The sequence below is a fragment of the Anabrus simplex genome, chromosome 1 (genome assembly GCF_040414725.1).
Source record: "Anabrus simplex isolate iqAnaSimp1 chromosome 1, ASM4041472v1, whole genome shotgun sequence".
Lineage (NCBI taxonomy): Eukaryota > Metazoa > Arthropoda > Insecta > Orthoptera > Tettigoniidae > Anabrus > Anabrus simplex.
In genome coordinates this window covers 345,606,555-345,631,039 of record NC_090265.1, presented here as the reverse complement: position 1 = coordinate 345,631,039, position 24,485 = coordinate 345,606,555, and positions in this window count along the sequence as shown.

Sequence of the window (24,485 nt, the reverse complement as noted above, 5' to 3'; positions counted from 1 at the left end):
TTTCCTTCCCCTCCCTCTTGTACACCTACTGTAACCTGTACATTGCTGAGAGAGTCCTATCTTCCTTCCTGTCTTCTGTGAGAATCCTAATTATCTCCCTCAAACTTTCCAACTCCTCCCTCATACCCCTCAATGCCTCACCACACCCACAATAAGTACACTCGCGCTCCTTAGCCATTCTTTACGGGGGGGGGGAAAGTTAAGTTAAAAAATAAAATAACTTATTTGCAAAAAAATAAATGAATGAAGGGATATATTGTCTGGGATAGTACACAACAATAAGGTAATTAATATATGACTACACTACAATACTACTTAGTCGTGCTCTATTTTTTTATTTATTCTACAACCCCTAACAGGATAAAAACTGCTGTTAATTACTGAATATCGAAAGTAATACACAAGAACTACACAATTCCAAATTGCAATTAAGCCTATCCTAATTACAACAACAGTATTTTAGTAAGAGTTTCTACGGATACCTCTACTACACCAGTACTACACAAATATTTTACAATAATAAAATAAGCACACTCAATTCTAATAGGATATTACTCGTATACTACTGTACAGTACACTACAGTAATTTTTAAACTACTTTCAGACGTATCCTAATTACGATACCGGTACCGTACCGTATGCCTCTACTAAGCACAACAGAAATGAAATTTGCAAGAACTACTGTACTCAAAGATTACCAACGAAGCTAAATGCTTAGACAAATTATTATTAGTATTACGGTCTAATAGATACACACGAAAGATAACACACGAATATAGCAGGCAAGATACGGCACTATCTAAATGTACTGTATCTATACTACAATGTATCTACACTACACTACACTGCGTTTGGTTAAATGTTTAAGTATCAAAAGGTTTGCCGTACACGAAGAAAAACACGAATATAACTGGCAAGATACTATCTAATATATTATACCTTATCTTCACTACAATTCTACTGAAATGTGGTTACCGGTATGTGATTATTACAGCTGGTAGATTACTATTATTTTCCCTACACCACGGGATGGAGAAAAAAAAGTGTCCTTAATTAGGCCTGCTGAAAAATACGAGGTTGTCTACAATAATTTCTCAAATATTTCTATCAAAACTACTACTACTACTCCAGGGACTTGAACTGCAATTACTGGGATATATGAACTTTATTATTAGTAGCTAACCGCTCATAAATACTGAAAGATCGAGGGAGCGAAATATAAATTACGGATACTAACTACCTACTCACAAGTACAAATGAATGGAATACAAGGTCAGCTGATTTTTATTTATATTTACTTGACTACACTACACCCTTTGTTCACGACTGGCCAGCAATGCAATATTTGAATATGAGGAGCGACAATAATCAATAACAATACAACGACTGTTAACTATTACCGTGTAATCTCTTTAACTTCTTTTTAAATGGAAGTTTACAGGCGTATTGTGTTTTTTAATGTAGTAAATTATTACCTTCGCGATAGTTTGAACGGATAATACCGGAGAAGTTGCTGCAGAAGCTACGGTACTATTCCTTATGATAATCTGCCTTTGTAAGTACAACCAACGAGCCTACAGATATTTACAAATATTTTTAAAGTTAATAGTATTACCTAAAGTATCTCCTAAACCTAAATTCGAAACAAGGTACACCTAGCTAGCCTACTTAACCTAGAAAACGTAATTTACTGAAGACCAACTGAATTACTTGTTACAAAATTTAAATAAATATCACTACTCCCAATTTCTACCAACAAGCACTAAACACCACTATATAAACAGCACTAAATGAATCAGATATACACAAAATTAAGCTATTTCAATAGGTTTTCACTACTTTATCACTACAATAATGCAAGAGCTCTCTCAACAGCCAACCGTTCTCAAGCGCATCCAACAATGCAACAATGCAATGATTAGGCAGAGATTCAGAAACCAGGTACGGGATTGTAGAACTTTTCCAGGAGCAGACGTAGACTTTGACCACAACTTGTTGGACATGAAATGCTATCTGAAGTTGAAGGAATTGAAGAAAGGAAGGAATGCAAGGAGATGGGATCTAGACAGGTTGAAAGAAAAGAGTGTGAGGGATTATGTAGCTGCTGAAGAAATGTTATGAAGAAAGGAAAGAGCAACTAAGTATCAATGGATAACTCAGGAGATACTTGACCTTGTAGCGTTATTAAAATAAAAACTCTTATTGTGTCATATACTTTGGACAATCTACTGTTATTGGACAGTTATTTAAATTGTGTCTATTTTTGACACTTGTAATTATTACTCTCTGCTATGGACCTTGGGTTCCCAGCCTAGTAACTGTGTTGGACTATTATATTACCACATTCATGTGAGGCTGGAGTTCTACTGTATTTAAGTATTAAATTAAGAAAGACTTCGTATTTCGGGAACTTGGATTATATCTGCCCTAGCAACTTGGACGCTTGGCTACTAAGTGCCGCCTCTGTGTGTTGTAGTTTCTAAACGTGTAATTGCACTGTAGGCCAGCTACTGGGACTGCTACGCTATCTATCAGACTGCATGTAGTACTGAAGAGTGTGATGTGACTGTTGCTCGCCAGGGCGCGTATCTAGTCTTCCGTGTGTCGCGCCTAGCGGCAAACTTGGAAGCGCGGCATTTTGCGCAGGAAGTCTTGGAGGCTGGTCGTGGCAATGATGGCTGCGGAGACTGTTACCAGAATGATGTATATTCCAACTGGTGTTGGATGATAAACAAAAAACCACATCGTGTGATGGGAGTTTAAGCATTTTGTTTGGTGTATAATACGTATGTTAATTTGTAAAAATGTAATTATATAGCTAGTTTTATTTGTACTGTGGAGTGATAATGTTAGGTCAAACTACGAGGTGAGTTTATCTTGGCATAAGGCTTACTTGTAAATATTTTAAATGCATTATTTCAATTAATATTATTTTACGGTGTGTGTTATATTCGAATTGGTGTGGAATATGAACATTGTGGACATCTAAGTTTTAGTGATGCTGTGTTCTGCTCCTAGTGTACGTGCGGTATGTAACTGAAGGCCATTTTGTGCTAAGATAATTTTGGAAATTTTTATCGTGTCCTTGTTTTAAATTTGTCATTCTCTTCGCTCGGGCTTAACCTTTCGGTGTTTTTTTGCTGGTGATTTTCCTTGCGATGCCCGTATGCGTGTGCCGCTTTTCTTTAAACTTTGGCATTTTATTTGTTTTCTTACGTGTTGTATTGTTGGTGTATATTCATGTTTTGGCTCGTCTCCTTGTGCGAATTGTGTTGCTTGTCGCATGTTTTGGCTATCCTGTGCCCGTATTTTGACCTAACACTGCACCTACATTTCTCTCTATAATTATCTTTAATATTTTATTTACATCATTATTATTATTATTATTATTATTATTATTATTATTATTATTATTCACCTTTGGTAAGTTGAATTATGCTTAATTTTCTTAGTGAATACTTGAGTTGAGTCTGGTTTAGTTATTTTCTTTCCTGTTGAGGGCTTTAAGTTAAATATCACTCTATTGTTGGTGTAATATCGTATAAATGTTATCAGTTTCAACAATACAAGTAACGTTTAGTAGGTCGAGGGTTGGACAGCCCTGGAGAAAAGGATGGTACCTTATCTCATCTTATCGTGTGGGTATTGTTATTATCTCTTCGTGCCTGACAGTTACGTAACTTTATTATTGTGAAGTGAATGTGCATTGTGTCTGCCGCGATGACTGTATCGTGTATTCTACTCCATAAATAATACGTTGTATTGATTTTTCTTCTGATACTGTTGGTTTAATATTGTGTTCTGGGTTATACTAAGTGATCTGCTCGTGCTATTTCTTGATGTTCCTGTGGCTCATGTTTACGTTTGTTTACCATGGTTTGGTGATTGAAAATTTATTGTAACATGTTCGTAATCGTGGCTTGATTTTACTGTCACGTACCGTGGTGCAGCCTTCGTATCTGGGTTTGGTGTGGGCCATTTACTTCAACCGGGTGCTGTCACAGTCCTCGATTTGCTAACCCCTCTCTCCCCCTTTCGGGCTTAAATGTTAAAGTTTCGTTTAATTTTAGAATACCTCAAACATGTGCGTACCATGGTACCTACGTAGTTTTCCTGATGCATCAGTATATAGGTATATAAATATAGTTGTTTTTTAAGAAAAGAAAGGTATTATTTATTAGCAATGAATTTCTTTCTACTTATATAATTCTTTGGTTTTCTGAATATTTATTTTACCCTAAATGTTGGGTGCTAATTGTAAGTTCAATACTTTTCTCTGTTTATTTAATTTTATCCAAAGGTTTAAATTGTAGTGTAAAAAGATTTATTTATTATATTTTATTTTAAATTTTTGAATATTTTTGGTGTCATTTCTTGGTGTGTTTGCTAAGCAATTTCCTGACCCCGTCCTCTCTCATTAAATGGGTAGGCTCCTGGTCCCTACATGCTTCCTCTTGTCCGTTTCCTTGGGTATGTTTTTCTGTCTTATCTTATTGTTTTGCTCTGCTGAAATTAATTTGTAAGTGCTCGTCCGTATGACAATCGTCATTTACTCATACTATTGTTAGGGGCATTGCAACCTGATTGATGAATGACAAAAATACAAGAAGGCAAATAATGAAGAGGGCAGAAAAGAATACAGGCAATTAAAGAAGTGGATTCGAAGTGCAGCACAGCTAGGGAAGAATGGCTGAAGGAGAAGTGCACGGATGTTGAAGGTTGTATGGTCCTAGGAAAGGTAGATGCTGCATACAGGAAAATCAAAGAAACTGTTGGAGAAAGAAAATCTAGGTGTATGAATATTAAGAGATTAACTGGAAAACCACTTCTAGGAAAAGAAGACAAGTCAGAAAGATGGCAGGTACATACCCAACAGTTGTATCAAAGTAAAGTCGTAGATAATATGGTTCTGGAACAAGAAGAGGCTGTCGATGCTGATGAAATAGGAGACCCAGTTTTGAGGTCAGAATTCGACAGAGGTTTGAGAGACCCAAATAGGAACAAGACACCTGGGATTGATGACATTCCCTCTGAATTACTAACTGCCTTAGGAGAAACCAGCATGGCGAGGTTATACCATTTAGTGTGTAGGATATATGAGGCAGTTAAAGTGGCATCCAATTTTCAGCAGAATGTTGTAATACTTATTCCCAAGAAAGCTGGTGGTGACAAATGTGAAAACTACTGCACAATTAGTTTAGTATCTCATGCCTGCAATATTTAACATGTATTATACACAGAAGAACGGAAAGACAAGTTGAAACTCAGTTGGGAGAAGATCAATTTGGCTTCAGAAGAAATGTAGGAACACATGAAGCAATCTTGACTTTGCGTCTGATCTTAGAGGATCAAATTAAGGACAAGCCCACGAACTTGGCATTCACAGATCTGGAAAAGGCATTTGTTAATGTTGATTGGACCAAGGTATTTGAGATTCTGAAGATGATTGGGATCAGATACCGAGAATGAAGAATTATCTACAATCTGTATAAAAATCAGTCTGCACTGATAAGAATCGAGGGCATAGAAAAAAAGCAGCAATCCAGAAAGGAGTGAGGCCAGGCTGCATTTTGTCACCCCTCCTTTTCACTGTTTGTATAGAACAGGCAGTAAAGGGAATCAAAGAGGAATTTGGAAAGGGAATCAAAATCCAAGAAGAGGAAATCTAAACCGTGAGAATTGCCAATGATATTTTATCTGAGACAGCAGAGAATCTGAAGAAATTGCTGAATGGTATGGACGGAGTCTTGGGTAAGGAGTACAAGATGAAAAATGAAATGAAATGGCGGATGGCTTTTAGTGCCGGGAGTGATCAAGGACTGTTCAGCTCGCCAGGTGCAGGTCTCTTGATTTGACTCCCGTAGGCGACCTGCGCTTCATGATAAGGATGAAATGATGAAGACAACACCTACACCCAGCCCCATGCTAGCAAAATTAACCAATGATGGTTAAAATTCCCAACCCAGCCGGGAATCAAACTCGGGACCCCTGTGACCAAAGGCCAGCAAGCTAACCATTTAGCCATGGAGCCGGACAAGATTAAAATACAGTAGAAGTTCGCTATAGCGACCACGGCATATAACGATAACTTTTTCCGTCCATTCAAAATTCCTCTATTAAACTGCGTATTATCCCTCGGTTACAGCGAGAACCCTATCACTGACGCATCCGTTATTACGAGCGATTATGCGCGCTTGATTTTTTCCGTTGCCGATTTTTATGTACCCAGTCATTATACTGCATGCGATCGATCATCTTCGGTAGCGTATCGTTTTTTGCTATGCCCACCAGCGAGCTCTCTCGTCGACATTCGAAGGCAATGTCGGAGTCGATTAGTAATACCCGTCGACTGCTCTTCCGCGAGGAAAATGAAAGAGGAGAACATGTTTTCGTAATAAATGCGTAAATAACGTATCCGATAGCCGTTGTTAGCTTTTAAAGATAAACGCTGAATAAACGATCGCTTAATTTTAATGCTATCGTCGCCATAAGACCTATCTGTGTCGGTGCGACGTAAAGCCCCTAGCAAAAAAAAAAAAAAAAATTAATGCTAAATACCGTAATTAAGTAAGAATGAGATAGGCCTACACCTCAAGATATGGCAGAGTGCGTCATTATTACGTGGTTCGTTTATATTTTCTCGCGTCCGTTAAAATACGGAAAGGCTATTATCATGTAAATTTATAGCGAGAAGGATTTCTCTACCTCTGCTTGAAGTATGTTGTCATCATACAAATAGTACAGATAAGTTAGAATATGTGACGCTATTTGAATAACAAAACTGAAACGTTTGCCACAAAATGCGATCGATCATCTTCGGTACAGTATAGTTTTCGCGCTATGTGCACTTGCGAGCTCTCTCGTCAACATTCGAAGGCGGCATTGGAGTCGATTAGTAATACCCGTCGACTGCTGTTCTCAAAAGAAAATTCGAAATGAAAGATGATTAGACGTTTTCGTAATAAATGCGTAAATAACGTGGCCGATAGCAGTTGTTAACTGTTTAAAACTAAAGGCTGAAGTAAACGATTTCTTAATTTGAATGGTATACCGTATAATTACTGAAATTAGATAAGAAAGTGATAGGCCTACACCTCAAGATTTGGCAGGGTACTATCACTGATTTCAGAGGATAGTTTATATTTTCTCGCGTCTAGTTATATTTCGGAAAGCTATTCCCATGTCAGTTTTTAGCGAGGAGGTTATTATTTCTCTAAATGCGTTTCAAATAGGTTTCCATGATACATATACGGTTAGGTGATGCCGTTTGAAAGAAAACTGAAATGTTTGCCACAGAAGCCTCTGGAGTGATACCGTATTTCTTCGAATCCAAGACGACGTTTTTTTCCTCAGAATCTCGTGTGAAAATTCAAGGGTCGTTTTGCATTCGCGGCCTGATAGTAATGAACACCACTGGCAACTACCGCAGTAACCACGCTGTTTCTTTTCACCCCCAGCGCGCGCACACACACAAAAATCGTTGACAATAAACGACCGCCTCTTTATCATAGGCCTACATCGCTAGCCACGGCGACCGGTCGTACAGTGTCTATGTGTAACGTCACTGGATCTCAGAAAAGAGTGAAGATAGAATGACATTCTATTATTATCCTCTACAAAAACGTTTCTCAAATCTGCAGATTGGCATGAAAACATGCGAGCCTTCGAATTCTTAGAAAGGCCACGGCTATCAGTGGCAGAGTTATAACGCGTCTGCTGTACCTGACGCGTAGTAAAATTTTTGTAGACAGCAGGAATATTTTCGTGATGGATCGTCGTATTGTAAAGATACGTGGAACAGGTACCTATTGCCGGAAAATTTTCAACGGGTTCTCGTCGATGTTATGATGCCAATTTTAAGTTAATGGCTATTAAACACTCGGAAATGTATAATAATTGTGCAGCTGCAAGAAAATACGGTATCAATATTCGGCGTTACCGTGAAGACAAAGATAGCTTAAAAATGAGTACCGGTACTGCACAAAAAATGCATTCAGTGGCCCGCAACAAGGACGCCCTTTTAAGAAGTTGAAGATGAAATTGTGAGGTATGTGCACAAAAATGCGTGGGCGTAATTGCCATACCGCGGCGCAATAAACTCGTTCGTTGACTTTCGAAGTCCGCGATTAAGACCTATACATCGCTAGCCGCTGAAGTTGGGCGAATCTGGCAAGCAAGACGTGCGGGTAGCGGCAGCCAGTTATATCTGACGCTGAGTGAAAGTAACACTTTTATAGTAAGCAAGAATATTTTCCTGGTGGATCGTCGTGTTGTAGAGACGCGTGGAATGTGTAATGCCGGCCTATTTTCAACGAATTCCCTTCGATATTATGATGACAATTTTAAGTTAATGGTTATTAAACCCGCTGAAATAAAGCATAATTGTACAGCCGCAAAAAGCCAAAAATACGGTATAAATAAAACCAATGTTCGGCGTCTACAGTCTAAACATGCGTACTGTATAAGAAAATATATTCATATGATTTTACAAAGCACTTTTTGAGCCTGAGTAAATGTTTTGAAGGAAAACGTAGGAGTCGCCTTGGATTCGAAGAAATACGGTTAACGTTTTATTTTTCAGAATGAAATTAAACACACACTTTCACGTAGTATCGGCATTCGAAAAACAACAAACAAGTAAGCTGCAGTGTGGATATTATGCAGGAAATTTTGAACAAACCGATTGCCATTTCATACAGAATTTAATGTGTATGGTGTTTTTCCGACCTTTTACAAACATCGGATATAACGACAATCCACTATAGCGAGTAAATTTTTCGTTATTGCGAATTCTCGCTATAACGGACTTCTACTGTAAATAAGTCCAAAACAAAAGTAATGGAGTACAGTCGAATGAAGTCAGGTGTTGCTGGTAATATTAGATTAGGAAATGAAGTATTAAAGGAAACAGGTGAATATTGTTACTCGAATAAGAAAATTGCAACGCCCAAGGACACAAAGAACAATGAATACAGACAAATGACAGAATCAACATCAAAGCACAAAATTATTTACCTTGGGGCATTAGCATACGTACATAAAATGTAGAAAGACCCAAAAATATTAAGAAATAAAGAGGACAGGATCTTGAATAAACACTTGAGAGGTTGCCTGATCAACGTTACTAATAAAATTAAATAATGAGTTCAAATTAGAATTGAAGTCAACTATTTACTTAATGAATAAAGATAAAATTTCATGAATATTTATGATAGAAAACTTGGCACCTTTTAAATTAATAAAATCAATGAAAATAACAAAACATTGTGAAAAACAGATACCAATTAATAAATTACTACATAATATTAAATTGAACTATTTGTTTAAAACCTAATAATACTGAAAAGCTGATACCTTCATAGATTATTACAATGAATTTAAATATTAGGAAAATTAAAAAAACAGACATCTATAAATAAATTAATAACTAATATTTAATTAAAACCTTAAAAAGATTAGAATAGTGAAAGGTTGACACTCATATAGATTATTACTATGAAACTGATACCCTTTAAAAGAAAAAAAGAAAATTTTAAGTTATATCTTTCAAAATTAGAATAGTGACCAGTAACTATTAATCTGGTCAAACTGAAATTTGTTTGCATTCATTCTTACGTGAATGTTTAAGCAATTACGAAAACACGGACACATACACAAACTCAAAATGTGACGGGATCAGTAGTTAAAATCATACGAATAGATAATTAAATTAAAATGATAATTAATAAATAGTAGAAAATATTCCCCAAACCAATTATAAATTTACAAAGGGAAGAAAAATATTAATGTTCCACAATTAAAAACAGAACGACACACATAAACTGAAGCCTGCAGCTACCCAAGCCATGCAACAATTCATTTTAATAACAGGCAAAGCCTTCCTAAATTTAAAGCATCCACAAGCTAAGAGATAAAAGCCTAGTGACACATCCAAAGATAACAAAAAAAAAAAAAACCACGGGTGAGAATAAGACCTGTGAGCATTAGTCACCAGAAAATTTAAGAACGAGACAAACAAATTTCATTTTTCTACAAACCGAGAAGTTACCAAACATGAATAATAATAAAAATAATGTTATAACGTAAATGAAAAAAATTAAATTCATAGAATTTAACATTTCATATAAGAAAGTATTTTACAGAAGACCAAGATTGTTTTTAAATTAAATGTGAGGTGGCATTGGAACCACGACAATGGGCATATGAGGTAGGATTTAAGTGCGGCAGGAAAACAGTTACATTACAACAAATCACCCAAGGCAGGGTAACACACCAGATTTACAGTACAATTAGAGGACGCATTACAAGATCAGGGAAAAATAGACAGAAAGAAACCCCCCCAAAAGAAATAATAATAAATCCAAAAAAACCAAAAATATATACCAAATATGGAGCAACAAACTAAATTCGTATGATAATATCAATTATACCAAAAATTAGAATGACAATGTTACTCATAAGCTCATATAGCGTGTTTCAAATTTACCTCATAATTAAATTGGCATAACACTTACATGTGAAAATCTTAACAATAGTGATTGAACTTTTCTTACCTGGTTACAAAATTTTTAAATACTGGAGGGAAAGTAGTTTTGATTAAATCTTAACAATGTTGCTGAAAATAACAGATAGGCCTAATATTTAATAACAATAACAAGGTTGGCTCGTAAACAGTCTTGACAATGTTGCTGAAAATTTAATGATGACGCTTGTAGATAATGTCTCCTCCAAATAATCCACGGCAGTAGATGAGCTTCCAAAAAAAGTTTTTAAAGAATATTTACTTACATTTCAGTGGTTCCATATCCAATTTAGAGTAATCCAATGGCACAAAACTTATGATACAGTTAGAATTTCAGTGGTAGGATGCCCGCCTGCCCCGCAGGCAGCGGTCAACACTCACAACTTTAAAATTACTAAAATATAAAATTAATGTTAGGTTGGAGCACACAACAATTTAGAAAGAAATTAAGGCCTAAACTTAGTTTATAAGCAACTTATCCGGGAGTGTTTAATTCCATCCCGCAGGCTTCCCAACATGTCTTCCAATGAACATGACTCAAGCCAACCATCTTGCTGCACTACTACCAGACAAGTCACCAGCTAGCCGGAAGCTCCCAGTACAGAAAAATTAGTATACATGTGCATGCGCGCAATTATCGATTTGCTTATTGAGCGAATAGAATGATTGCAGCTCAGCGCAACAAAGGCAGCTTGCAGATTTAAATATATAGACATTGTCAATCACACCAATTAACAAGCTTTCCAACAATAGACAATTATGGGTGAAATAAAATTCCAATACACAAGCAAATATGCCCAAATAATTATGGTTGCCCATATTCATGTCACAAAAATAACTAACGATGGCAGAAGTAAGGAGGACATAAAATGCAGGCTAGCACAGGCAAGGATGAACATTCTTAAGAAAAGAAATTTGCTCACTTCAAAAAATTGATATAGGAATTAGAAAGATGTTTTTGAAGACTTTCATATGAAGCACGGCATTGTATGGAAGTGAAACATGGATGATGGCTAGTTCAGAAAGAAAGATAATAGAAGTTTTTGAAATGTGGTGTTACAGAAGAATGCTGAGGATGAAGTGGATAGATTGAATCACGAATAAAGAGATCATCATCATCATCATCATCATTGTAGAGTTTCAGTTTCCCGGGTACTGTTTATGAGCCTCTTCCACTTCTTCCGGTCCATGTACAACTTGTCATGGAAAACATCAACCACTGTCCATCCCCTGGTAACTAGATCAACCTTGATCATGTCCGTCCATTGGGTTTTAGGTCTTCCTGCAGGTCTTTCCCCTCCACCTGTCTTTCCAAACTTATTCTGGCTGTTCTTGTTGGCTCCATCCTCATCACATGCCCGTACCACTGTAGTCTGGATGTGCCAATTCGGTCTAATAGGGATGTCTTTATTCCGGCTTCTTTCCTCACTTCCTCATTTCTTAATTTGTCTATCTTGGTCTTCTGGATGGTGGATCTAGAAATTTCATCTCTGATGCTTGCAGTCTTGATGAATCTCTTTTTGTGAGGGTGCACGCTTCAATACCATAGGTCAATATTGGTATGAAATAGCTGTTAAACATCATCAGTTTGGCCAGTTTTGGAATCATGTCGTCCCATAAAAGTGTTCTTAATTGTTGGTAGAATTCTGATCCCTTTTGCACTCTGTTTGTAATTTCCTTTCTGACCAAATTATCACTGGAGATTATATTTCTAAGGTAAGGAAAACTATCCACACACTCTAGCTGGTGGTCTCCTAGTTTTACACTTTCTGGACGCCCTTCTCTGCTGACTGCTATCACCACTGTCTTGGTCTTGCTGATGTTGAGGTTATATTCCTGGAACTGGGATTTCCATACGTTGAGTTTGGTCTGTACTTCCTCTTCTGTTTCACCCCAAATCATGATATCATCAGCAAAGGCATTAATTTCACCTAACTTTTCCTTGACGTTCTTCATTATATTATCCATAACAGTGATGAACAGAAGTGGGAACAGTGCACTTCCTTGTTGAACACCACTCTTGGTCTCAAACCATGATGATCGACCTTCCCCAGTTTGTACACAGCTAGTACAGTCTTTGTACAACATTTTCCTTACCAGTCCTTCAGGCACATTTCTTTTCCTCAGGCACTTATAACACTGTCATAGGCCTTTTCTATATCCAGGAATACAATGACCAGGTTCTTGCCTTTCTCCATTACTTTTCCATCAGTATGCAGGTGCTAAAAATTAGATCTGTTGTTGATCTGTTACTTCTGAATCCATATTGCTCCTCCTCTAACTGTGGTTGATTGATGGTTCTCAATCTCCTTTCTATGATCTTCTCTAGAATTTTTAGCCCATGAGACAGCAGTGTTATTTCTCTATAATTGGTTGATTTCCATCTACTGCCTTTCTTAAACCGGGGAATTATAATGCCCTTGCTCCAATCTGCAGGTATTTTGTTGTCTGTCCATATGGCATTTAGTACTCTGTGCAGCCATTGTATACCCTGGATGCATGCTGCCTTTATCATGTCTGCATTCACTTCATCTGGATCTGAAGATTTTTCTTTAGGCACAGATTTTAAGGCTGTCTCAGTTTCTGTCCAGGTGATGGGAGGTTCCTCATTATAGGCTTGGATTTCCAGTTCTGTATTTTGTTCTTGAAATTGTCTGTTCAGTAGTGGTCAAAATGGTTCTTCAGGACTTCTCTCTTGTCACTTTCTGCCCTAACCAGATTTTCATCTTCAAGTGCCTTTGTAGTATTCATTGGTTTCCTGCTACCTCTGATAACACTATACAGTAGTTTCTTTTTGCCTCTGCTGTCTTTCTCCAGTTTCTGAGAGAATATATTCCATGCCTTGGTCTTTTCTTCTGTGACTGTTCTGTTAACATTCAGTTTCTTGTTTCGGTATAATTGTTCGAGGTTTCTGATCTTTGCCTCATCTCTAGTAAGATCCAGTTTATTTTTCTCCCGATCCCTTTCTTTCTGCAATAGATTTCTTTCCCTGATTGCTGCTCTCACTCTTTCATTCCACCAGGGTGTTTCCTTCTCCCTTGTTTTCATACTTGTCTTTCCACAAACTTCAGTTGCTTCCTTAACCAATGTGTCCCTTAGTCTGGTCCATTCTGCCTCTCCATTTTTCCTTTCATCTCTTGGTAACAGGGTTTTTATCCAGTTCTGAAACTCAATTCTCTTATCTGTTTTTTGAAGTTCCCATACTTTGATTTTTGGCATTTTTCTGTTCTGTACTTCTGGCACATAGAAGTTTCTCAGGTCTGCTACTAATAGACGGTGGTCACTGTCATGGCTCTCGCTGGGTATTACTCTGACATCTGTTACCATTTTGCTCCTTTCTTCATCTGCGATGACATAATCAATTACAGTCTTTTGTAGTCTATCCCAATGGTATTGTGTTATCTTATGGCTTTGTCTCTTCTTGAACCAACTATTTTTCACCACCAACCCATTCCTCATACAGAAGTCAAGGAGATGTTCACCTTCTATATTTCTTCCACCATATCCATGATGTCCCATTATGTTCTCATATCCTGTTCGATCTGTCCCAATCTGTGCATTCAAACCTCCTATAATGATTACTGTCTCTTTACTAATAACTTTTCCCAAACCATCAAGAAACTGGTTCTTATCCTCTTGATAACATCCAGTTTGAGGTGCATACACCTGTACCAAAGTTAGTTTTTCTTTCCCTAAAGGCACAGTCACTTTTATTATTTTCTCACTAACATACGGTACTGAATGTCAGCGCCTCCTTCTAGATCTTTACTCATGATGAAACCAACACCATTCCTCATCTCTTTGTCATTTCCATGCCAATACACGTATACTGTTTTCTTAATTTCTTCACTCTCCCTCTCCATCTGGTTTCACTCAGCCCCAGTATCATTAATTTCCTCCTTTCTATGAGGTTCACATTTTCCCGTGAGACTGGGTAAGTTGATGGTCCCAGTCCGTGTTAGTCTCCTCCGGGATTTTTGCATTTTTGCAAGACCCTGTCTATCATCAGGTTATAAACCATCATCCCTGACTTGAGTCCGCTCATGCTGACGTCTTAATTTAGTTGATAAATGCATTCCGAGGGTCTTATGTGTTTTGAAAGCAACTACAAATAAGCTCTTTTACTGGCTTGCTAGGCCTAACGTAATTGAGGATTTTCTTTTGGGGTTTACTCCCTTAGCCTTTGAGGATCTCTCCTCATCCCACAAGGCAGTGGGTTCCATCTGTACTACCCCAAGATGAATGGGTTGCTTCCCCCGCCAGTTCCACTGTACCGAATAATATTCTCCACTTTTGCTGCCGTTGTGGTCTTCACCTGTTACCCTGAGCTGGGACCCTTTACCAGATGTTACACACCGGGTCAGTGTGCTCTGGGACTCACATAGGCAGGGGTGCCACTCTCTGGGCAGGGCTGCCTCTAAGAGGGTCCCTACCTGAAGAGATAATGAATCAAATTGGTGAGAGGGGAACAATTTGGTAAAATTTGACTAAAAAAGGGACAGAGTGATAAAACACAACTTAAGACACACCAGGTCTTGTTCAGTTAGTTATTGAGGGAATTATAGACATGTCAAACAGATTAGAGGAGATATAGGATGTAGTAGTTACGTAGAAATGAATAGGTTAGTACAGGATAGGGTGGCATGGAGAGCTGTATCGCACCAGTATATGAATTGCTAACCAAAACAGCGAGAAGTTATTTCAATACTTCCTGGCAGATTAATTGTGAATTAGCACTTGGTGCTTGATAGTACCTCACTCCTGGAAAGACAAAAGATGAGAGGGGGACAGGTTTCCAATAGCAGAAATAATTCCACACAATGAAACTGTCTCTCCTTGTTCTGGCGTACTTGTATTTCTATTGAGTTAAAAATTATGTTCACAATCAGTGAAAGTAGTAGTTTTATTTTGCTACCTCACTGCATCTACATCAGCCTATATGCACGAAAAGGTAGCCTGTTTATCACAAACTGCTTCTGGCAAACTATAAGTAATAGATTCAATATTCTGGTATTGCTTGGCAACTCAAAGTGTCAGCTAAATCCTGCAATGATGAATTAATTGGGAGATGCAACTTCTCCCCACCCCACAGGATTTTTTGCTTTGAGCCCTCGATACGAGCACTCAGTAGGAAAGTAGGGGGTTACTGTGGTCATGGAGTTGGTGTAGATGGGTGAAATTTTGCTGCCAAATTTGAGAGTGAAATTTTGAGGCTGATACTGTGTATTGGTAATATTAATGTTGAGAGGAAGTGGCCAGCAAAATACGGTGCTGATTCATGGAGTAATGCAACAGGTATAATGATAAATGTGTTTTAGCAACTCAGAGAGTAGGTATATTTCGAGTTTTTAATATGAGAATTATCAAGTCAATAAGCATAATCTGGCATAGGTGTTTCCAGATGTAGTTATTATATCAATATAGATATAAACATGAAGATGTTTATAAAATGCAAGTTTATTTACAGGCCATAACGTTTGTTAATGTGTCGTGGTGGGTGGACACACCATATAAGGGTCACTGTGGACGTGTCCATTCTAACCTCAAAAGTTATGGAGAGGTAAAACTTTAGTGTTGTTATTTACAGAATGGTGCATACCGATCAGTGGAAAACAGAGCATTGCAGCATTTCTGAGGATGCTATTGGAGATGCCTTGAGGTATTCACAAGTTCAGCTTACCTATAAGAACAGTAGCAGAGAGGTGCAGTACCGTACAGTCTCAAGAAGTCAATGTTGCGCAACTAATTGAAATGTCTATAATCAATTTCCAATTAAGTACTTGGGGATGCTATAGGTAGAGTTGATGACCAGTGTTTAAAGTTGTAGGCAGAGACAAAGTTTGATGCCATCAAGTATTTACCAATGAATAGGAACTCTTGCTTGCAAGTACGGTACTTAATTGAAATTACTAATATTCATTATGGTTTGATGTACGTGCAGGCATGTTTTTCAAAATTTAATTGACTGATATTCACCAGATATGTAAGTAAATTATCTAATATTTACATAAGCATGTAAAATATGACTTTATGAGTAAAATATTGTACTGCATGTCAGAGTTTTCTCTTTCTAAGTGTTAGTTAACAGTTTTTAAAATCTGGGTGCAGTATATCTGTAAATGGCCTGTCATTTAGAAGGAAACCCTTGGCACTTGGTGCGTGGCATTCATCAATAAATAATTCTCCAGACATCCAGCCAGATTTGTAATCAAGTTCCAAACTTCCTTTATAGCTCCTGTGAGGTAGTGATCTTGATAGTACCTCACTCCTGGAAAGACAAAAGATGAGGGGGGGGGACAGGTTTCCAATAGCAGAAACAATTCCACACAATGAAACTGTCTCTCCTTGTTCTCCAGATGCAATCTGGCATACTTGTTTCCTACTACTTTCAGCGATAATCTTTGGGCTAGGAATTATAGTAGCTATTCCAGTTTCATCAATATCAAGAATATGCTCAGTCCTAAAACTGTAGCATTTCAAGACTGATTCATAGTTATCAAAAAAAGCCTTTATTCTTGTTTTTTAAAGGCCATTGTTGTCGGCTGCGTGGTGTAGGGGTAGCGTGCCTGCCTCTTACCCGGAGGGCTTGGGTTCGATTCTCGGCCATGTCAGGGATTTTTACCTGGACCTGAGGGCTGATTCAAAGTCCACTCAGCCTACGTGATTAGAATTGAGGAACTATCTGATGGTGAGATAGTGGCCCCGGTCTAGAAAACCAAGATAAACAGCCGAGAGGATTCGTCGTGCAGACCACATGACACCTCGTTATTTGCAGGCCTTCGGGCTGAGCAGCAGTCGCTTGGCAGGCCAAGGTCCTTCAAGGGCTGTAGTGCCATGGGGTTTTGGGGTTTTGGGGTTTTAAAGGCCATTGTTCTAGCCAAACTGGTATTCTCTGGTTTTCTGTGTTTTAATTTTGGGTGCTGTTTCTGTGCTGTATGGTAACATTATACATGCTAAAAAACTATAAAATAATAAACAAGCAAAGGAAAGATAAATGAGATATACAATGCAAGGGTAACTAAAGTTAATATGAACAGACAGAGAACAAGATGTGGAAGTTGCTGGACGACCCTGGCCAGAATGGTAACTTGGTAGTACTTAAACCCTCAAATAAGACTATCAGGTTCCTTAAAATACTGTTTATTAAACATAAACCCCTTACACTCATTTGGAAAATAACTTTAATCTTCAAACATTGAGGTTAGAACACATATAGCTAAACTATATTAATAGACATTCACACAGTGCTCGTCGACACTAACAAAGTGTTTTGAAGATATAATTTAATGTCATTAACCTGAAATTGTTGCCTTCCTCACAAATACAGTGACCCTTGAGGTCTAGGACCATCAAACAATAAATATTACATTAAGATGCTACACAAATAAACAATTAAAAGCAACCAAATTGGCAGTCATGCTCGCAGGCACAGGAGGGTTGGTAGTCCTGCCCTCAGAACCCAAGAGATGTCCTGTGTTCCAAATTAACACTGACAGGTTTAAAGGTGATATCAAAGGAATCTAAAATTTTAAAAACAAAGGTATTTCTAAACTCAGGAAATGACTTTTGTGAAAGCTAGAACACCCTCTTAAAACTACCAAAGCAAGGTCAGACACACAAGAACTTGTAACCATTTCACTATAGGTTGTCACAAAAGTATGCATGTCACTATAGATTGCCACAAAATTATGTGTATCATAGATGTTTAAACCGGCTGATGTAATCAGCGCTGTGAACTTTAGACTGCGTTTTTTAAGGCCGACCTGATCTGCTTTGCCAATTTAAAGGGCTGGTGCTCACATTACTGTCTGGCTCTAAAAGGGTTAAACAAGAAAAGTGAGACACTCTTTAAAAGACTTTACACCAGTCTCATAGGAGTGCATAATGAAAGAAAATGAAACATGTCAAACATGTAGAATGATGTATGTACTGTATATCTATCACAGTCGTCATTTCTCTTTACGTTGGTTAAGGAGTGAGCGCAATGCTCACTTTTAAAGTAATTTTGCTATGAAAGACTGGAAGTTGTCGATAGTAACCAGTAACAATGAGTAGCTGTTTGTTGGAATGTCAGGAATGGGGGACATTAGTCAGCATGCAGCTATGTCACCTTCAGTGAGTTTAGTGCCATTCAGCTGTACACTACTATGTACCAGTGAGTGGAGCACTCAACCTAGACCATCCATGTTATACATTTTTGCTGATTTTGTTTGATTCTTGATTTTTGCATTGTGTGTTTAGCTTGTCAAATTCTTCAATCAATCAGTCAATACTGATCTGCATTTAGGGCAGTCGCCCAGGTGGCAGATTCCCTATCTGTTGCTTTCCTAGCCTTTTCCTAAATGATTTCAAAGAAATTGGAAATTTATTGAACATTTCCCTTGGTAAGTTATTCCAATCCCTAACTCCCCTTCCTATAAATGAATATTTGCCCCAGTTTGTCCTCTTGAATTCCAACTTTATCTTCATATTGTGATATTTCCTACTTTTATAAACGCCATTCAAACTTATTCGTCTACTAATGTCATTCCACGCCATCTCTCCGCTGACAGCTCGGAACATACCACTTAGTCGAGCAGCTCTTCTTCTTTCTCTCAATTCTTCCCAACCCAAACATTGCAACATTTGTGTAACGCTACTCTTTTGTCGGAAATCACCCAGAACAAATCGAGCTGCTTTTCTTTGGATTTTTTCCAGTTCTTGAATCAGGTAATCCTGGTGAGGGTCCCATACACTGGAACCATACTCTAGTTGGGGTCTTACCAGAGACTTATATGCCCTCTCCTTTACATCCTTACTACAACCCCTAAACACCTCATACCCATGTGCAGAGATCTGTACCCTTTATTTACAATCCCATTTATGTGATTACCCCAATGAAGATCTTTCCTTATATTAACACCTAGATACTTACAATGATCCCCAACAGGAACTTTCACCCCATCAACGCAGTAATTGAAACTGAGAGGACTTTTCCTATTTGTGAAACTCACAACCTGACTTTTAACCCCGTTTATCAACATACCATTGCCTGCTGTCCATCTCACAACATTTTCGAGGTCACGTTGCAGTTGCTCACAATCTTGTAACTTATTTATCACTCTATAGAGAATAACATCATCCGCAAAAAGCCTTACCTCCGATTCCACTCCTTTACTCATATCATTTATAAAGAAAACATAAAGGTCCGATAATACTGCCTTGAGGAATTCCCCTCTTTATTATTACAGGGTCAGATAAAGCTTCACCTACCCTAATTCCCTGAGATCTATTTTCTAGAAATATAGCAACCCATTCAGTCACTCTTTTGTCTAGTCCAATTGCACTCATTTTTGCCAGTAGTCTCCCATGATCCACCCTATCAAATGCTTTAGACAGGTCAATCGCGATACAGTCCATTTGACCTCCAGAATCCAAGATATCTGCTATATCTTGCTGGAATCCTACAAGTTGAGCTTCAGTGGAATAATCTTTCCTAAAACCGAATTGCCTTCTATCGAACCAGTTATTAATTTCACAAACATGTCTAATATAATCAGAAAGAATGCCTTCCCAAAGCTTACATATAATGCATGTCAAACTTACTGGCCTGTAATTTTCAGCTTTATGTCTATCACCCTTTCCTTTATACACAGGGGCTACTATAGCAACTCTCCATTCATCTGGTATAGCTCCTCCGACCAAACAATAATCAAATAAGTACTTCAGATATGGTACTATATCCCAACCCATTGTCTTTAGTATATCCCCAGAAATCTGATCAATTCCAGCCGCTTTCCTAGTTTTCAACTTTTGTATCTTACTGTAAATGTCATTGTTATGTAAATTTTATTACTTCTTTGGCCTTAGTCTCTTCCTCTATCTCGACATTATCCTTGTAACCAACAATCTTTACATACTGCTGACTGAATACTTCTTCCTTTTGAAGATCCTCACATACACACTCCCCTTGTTCATTAATTATTCCTGGAATGTCCTTCTTGGAACCTGTTTCTACCTTAAAATACCTATACATACCCTTCCATTTTTCACTAAAATTCGTATGACTGCCAATTATGCTTGCCATCATGTTATCCTTAGCTGCCTTCTTTGCTAGATTCAATTTTCTAGTAAGTTCCTTCAATTTCTCCTTACTTCCACAGCCATTTCTAACTCTATTTCTTTCCAGTCTGCACCTCCTTCTTAGTCTCTTTATTTCTCTATTATAATAAGGTGGGTCTTTACCATTCCTTACCACCCTTAATGGTACAAACCTGTTTTTGCATTCCTCAACAATTTCTTTAAACCCATCCCAGAGTCTGTTTACATGTTTACATTCTTAGAATTCTTACGATTAATTCCCCAGATTTGATTATTAATAGTTTACATTCTTAGAATTCTTACGATTAATTCCCCAGATTTGATTATTAATATTTTTAAGTGTAATTTATTTTGTTTGCATTATGAGTGATGAAAAGCAAATACAGTAGAGTCTCGATTATCCGACTTAAACAGGACCTGGAATACGTCGGATCACTGAAATGTCGGATAATACAGAATAACTTTGAAAATGAACTGAAACAAACAGGAAGGCTATACTCTAGTACTAAAACAATTACATGTTTTATGGTACTCTATTTATTGAATTATCAATTCAAAATCTGCTTGCCTTCTGATCAACGCTTTATTGCTATGAGATCCCGCCATCGATGAAAAATCAACAGCTCCGTTGCGCTTGCTTCCGGCTGTTGCTAAGCGTAGGTTAATGTCATTTCCAATGCACTTAATCCTTCACTGTGAGTCATTGTTTTCTCCTTTTGTTCTGCAATGCCTCGTTCTTCTCCTTCATCATCCTCATTTTCATTAGCATTCACAAAATCAATAATATCAGGATTAGTTAGTTCAAACAGCTGATCTTGTGCATGTCACTTACTCACATCTTCAGTCGTAGCATCCTCACAGCCAGGAATGCAATTCAGTAAGGGCACAATATGGTATTTTCCATGTCTTCTTTTACCACCTCCTCTCAATGTTCAACCTCACTCAACAATATGTTTCTAGACTTTGCTAATGTCGTTGTTTCAACTTCTTCCCAAGACTGCGCTATCCAGTATGCCATGTCTTTCATGTTGATTCGTTTTAACTTTTCTATCATGTCGTTGCAATTGTCCATTTCCTCTATCAGGGATGAAAGGAGTTTCCACCAATATTTCCTCTTCAATGTCTCCAGCACACCTTGGTCCATTGGCGGCATAATCATGTCACGTTAGGAGGGTGGAACATGACTTTGATCTCACCACTTCTAAGTTGCTCTTCATTAGGGTGTGATGGAGCGTTGCCTAGTAGAAGAAGAGCTTTTCTAGGGAGATTGTTCGAGGCTAGAAATGTTTCTACATCTGGAACAAACTGTGTAAATAACCAGTCTTTAAAGATGTCAGAAGACATCCAGACAGCCTTCTGATTCATGAATAATCTGCTGAAAGGGGAAGATGAAGAAATTGCTGTTAATTTAGGGCCTTAATACACTGGCCATGACAAGACAATGCACCAAATCAGCGCAGGTGCAGACCAAGGAGGGATATCGTTATTCACCTTCCAGGAGTGACAGGGGAGGAAAAAAACTTCAGTGACGATTACTGAAGTATAGAACCTATATTTTCCAGTGTCAGTTCTTGAAGAAATAACCTACCATACAAATGTACAGCTGAGAGAAATTAGAGCAAAGTACAGGTGTGAATCAGTTGTGGTTGGTACAAATCTAAAAGAAATTAAAGCCCTTATTGGATTGCTTTATCTGGCTGAGGTGATGAAATCTTCCCAGATAAACGTATTCAATTTGGTAACAATGAATAGCTGTTTGTTGGAATGTCAGGTAATTTGACAGTTGTAACAGCATTGAAGAGAAACAAGACAAACTGTAAACATTAGTCAAAAGCCACCTTTCACTAGTGCAGCTGTACCTGAAATATTTCATCTGGTCATGAGCTACAGATGATTTTATTTATTGCTTAGAGCCCTTCACTTTGATGATGAAACTACAAGACAAAGAAGGAAAGCACTTGACAAACTGGTGTCAATAACGAATATATTAGATGAATTTGTGCAGAGATGTGTGAATAACTACAACATAGCAGAATATGTGACACTGGACAACATGTTAGACTGTTTGTGAGGAAGGAGTTCTTTCTGGCAATACATACCAAACCAGTCAGCAAAATACGGTTCGAGGGTGTTTGCAGTAGTAGATGCAAGAATGTTTTATACACACAATATTGAAGTTTATTGTGGAAATAAACCAGAGGGACCTTTTCATTTGGATAATACACCAAATGTTGTTGTGAAGAGAATGACTTCATGTGACAATGGACAATTGGTTCTCCTCTGTGCCTGTTGCAAATGAGTTGGCTACTCAAAGTAATTTGATGGTCTTAACAACATTGAAGAGAAACAAGACAAACTGTAAACACTAGTCAAAAGCCACCTTTCAGTAGTCCTATTTGCGTTTGGCAAAAGCACAATGGTTGTGTCTTATGCTCCTAAGAAATATCGGAACATCATCCTCTTATCGATGATGCATGATTCTGAAGCTTCCAGTGACCTAAAATATCCTGTTGTTGGGGACTTTCTATAATCTTACCAAAGGCGGAGTGGATGTCGTTAATGGCATGAAGTCTGAGTAGTCTGTTGCAAAAATCTAATTTCAGTGGCCTCTTACGAGGGAACATTGGCAATGGTTAAGTCTCCGATAGCAATGAAACTTGGAAAACACATTGAGGTACACATGAAAAAGATGTCAGCATCAATTTTGGGTGCCGACATTCATTAGGGCTTTAACTAAGGGACCTAAAAGTTGTGACATTTCAAGTTCCCTGTGAACAGAGATGAATTGCTGCCGGCCATTGCTAAGCCTGCCTCATACCACACCTCTGCACTTCCTCCCCTCCCCCCACCCGCTACAAGTTTCCCTTCTCCCTGTGCCTGCTCATCTGCTTAACTGCTGAATGGGACCAGCACTATACTTTGTTTCTTTTCATTCTATAATTATTAAAATCCTTTAAATAACATTCCTTTTCACACATAATTATAATAAATAACCTAAACTAATATACCCATATTTTATTCAAATTTTATATTTTCATTCCTGCTAATTCTGGTGAGTTATCATATTTGTGGGTACAACCCTGAGTTAAGCACCATCGGGCGTGGTCAAACGTCGGATGGGGGTACCGTGCCCGACCTATGCGTTAATTATTGTTTACTTCTACAACCGCCTTAAAGCTGTCGGTATTATACTTTAAAGTGGACATACATATGAAATAAATTAAATTAATTCACCCACCTTTAAACAACATTAAATATATTTTTATTTAAAGAAATTACGTGCCCAGGTAGAGGATCTCAATTAATGTAATGAGATTCGGTACCTTGGGATACCAAAACCTGGTTACGGGTCCAGACCTTCTTTTTATGCCCCACTCCCTACTTTGTGTATGCTATCAGTTGTGTCATAACGAAATCGCGGACAACAACAATTATAAACTCCGAGTGTGAAACTATTGAAATTTTCCGTATTGCATACTCCGATATAAGGAATATGGGTGGAATGTTTTTATTTGTGCTTGTACTGAACAATTTAATTATGTTTTGCAGTGATAGAAACAACAAATTTCAATTGTATCAATGGTTGCCAAATATAAATGAATTTAATGCATAGAAACTTTGATACGAGTATAACATGGAATATAGTAAAGTTTGACATAATAAGAAAAGCCTTGAAAAAAAAAAAAAAAAGATGTGCATATGTACACTGACTGACAGAGCAAATGCAACACCAAGAAGGAGTGGTCAGAACTTTATGCCAATTGCAGGGTAGACTGACATCACTGAGGTATGCTCATGATGTGAAATGCACCGCTGTGCTGCGCACGTAGCGAACGATAAATGGGACACGGCGTTGGCGAATGGCCCACTTCGTACCGTGATT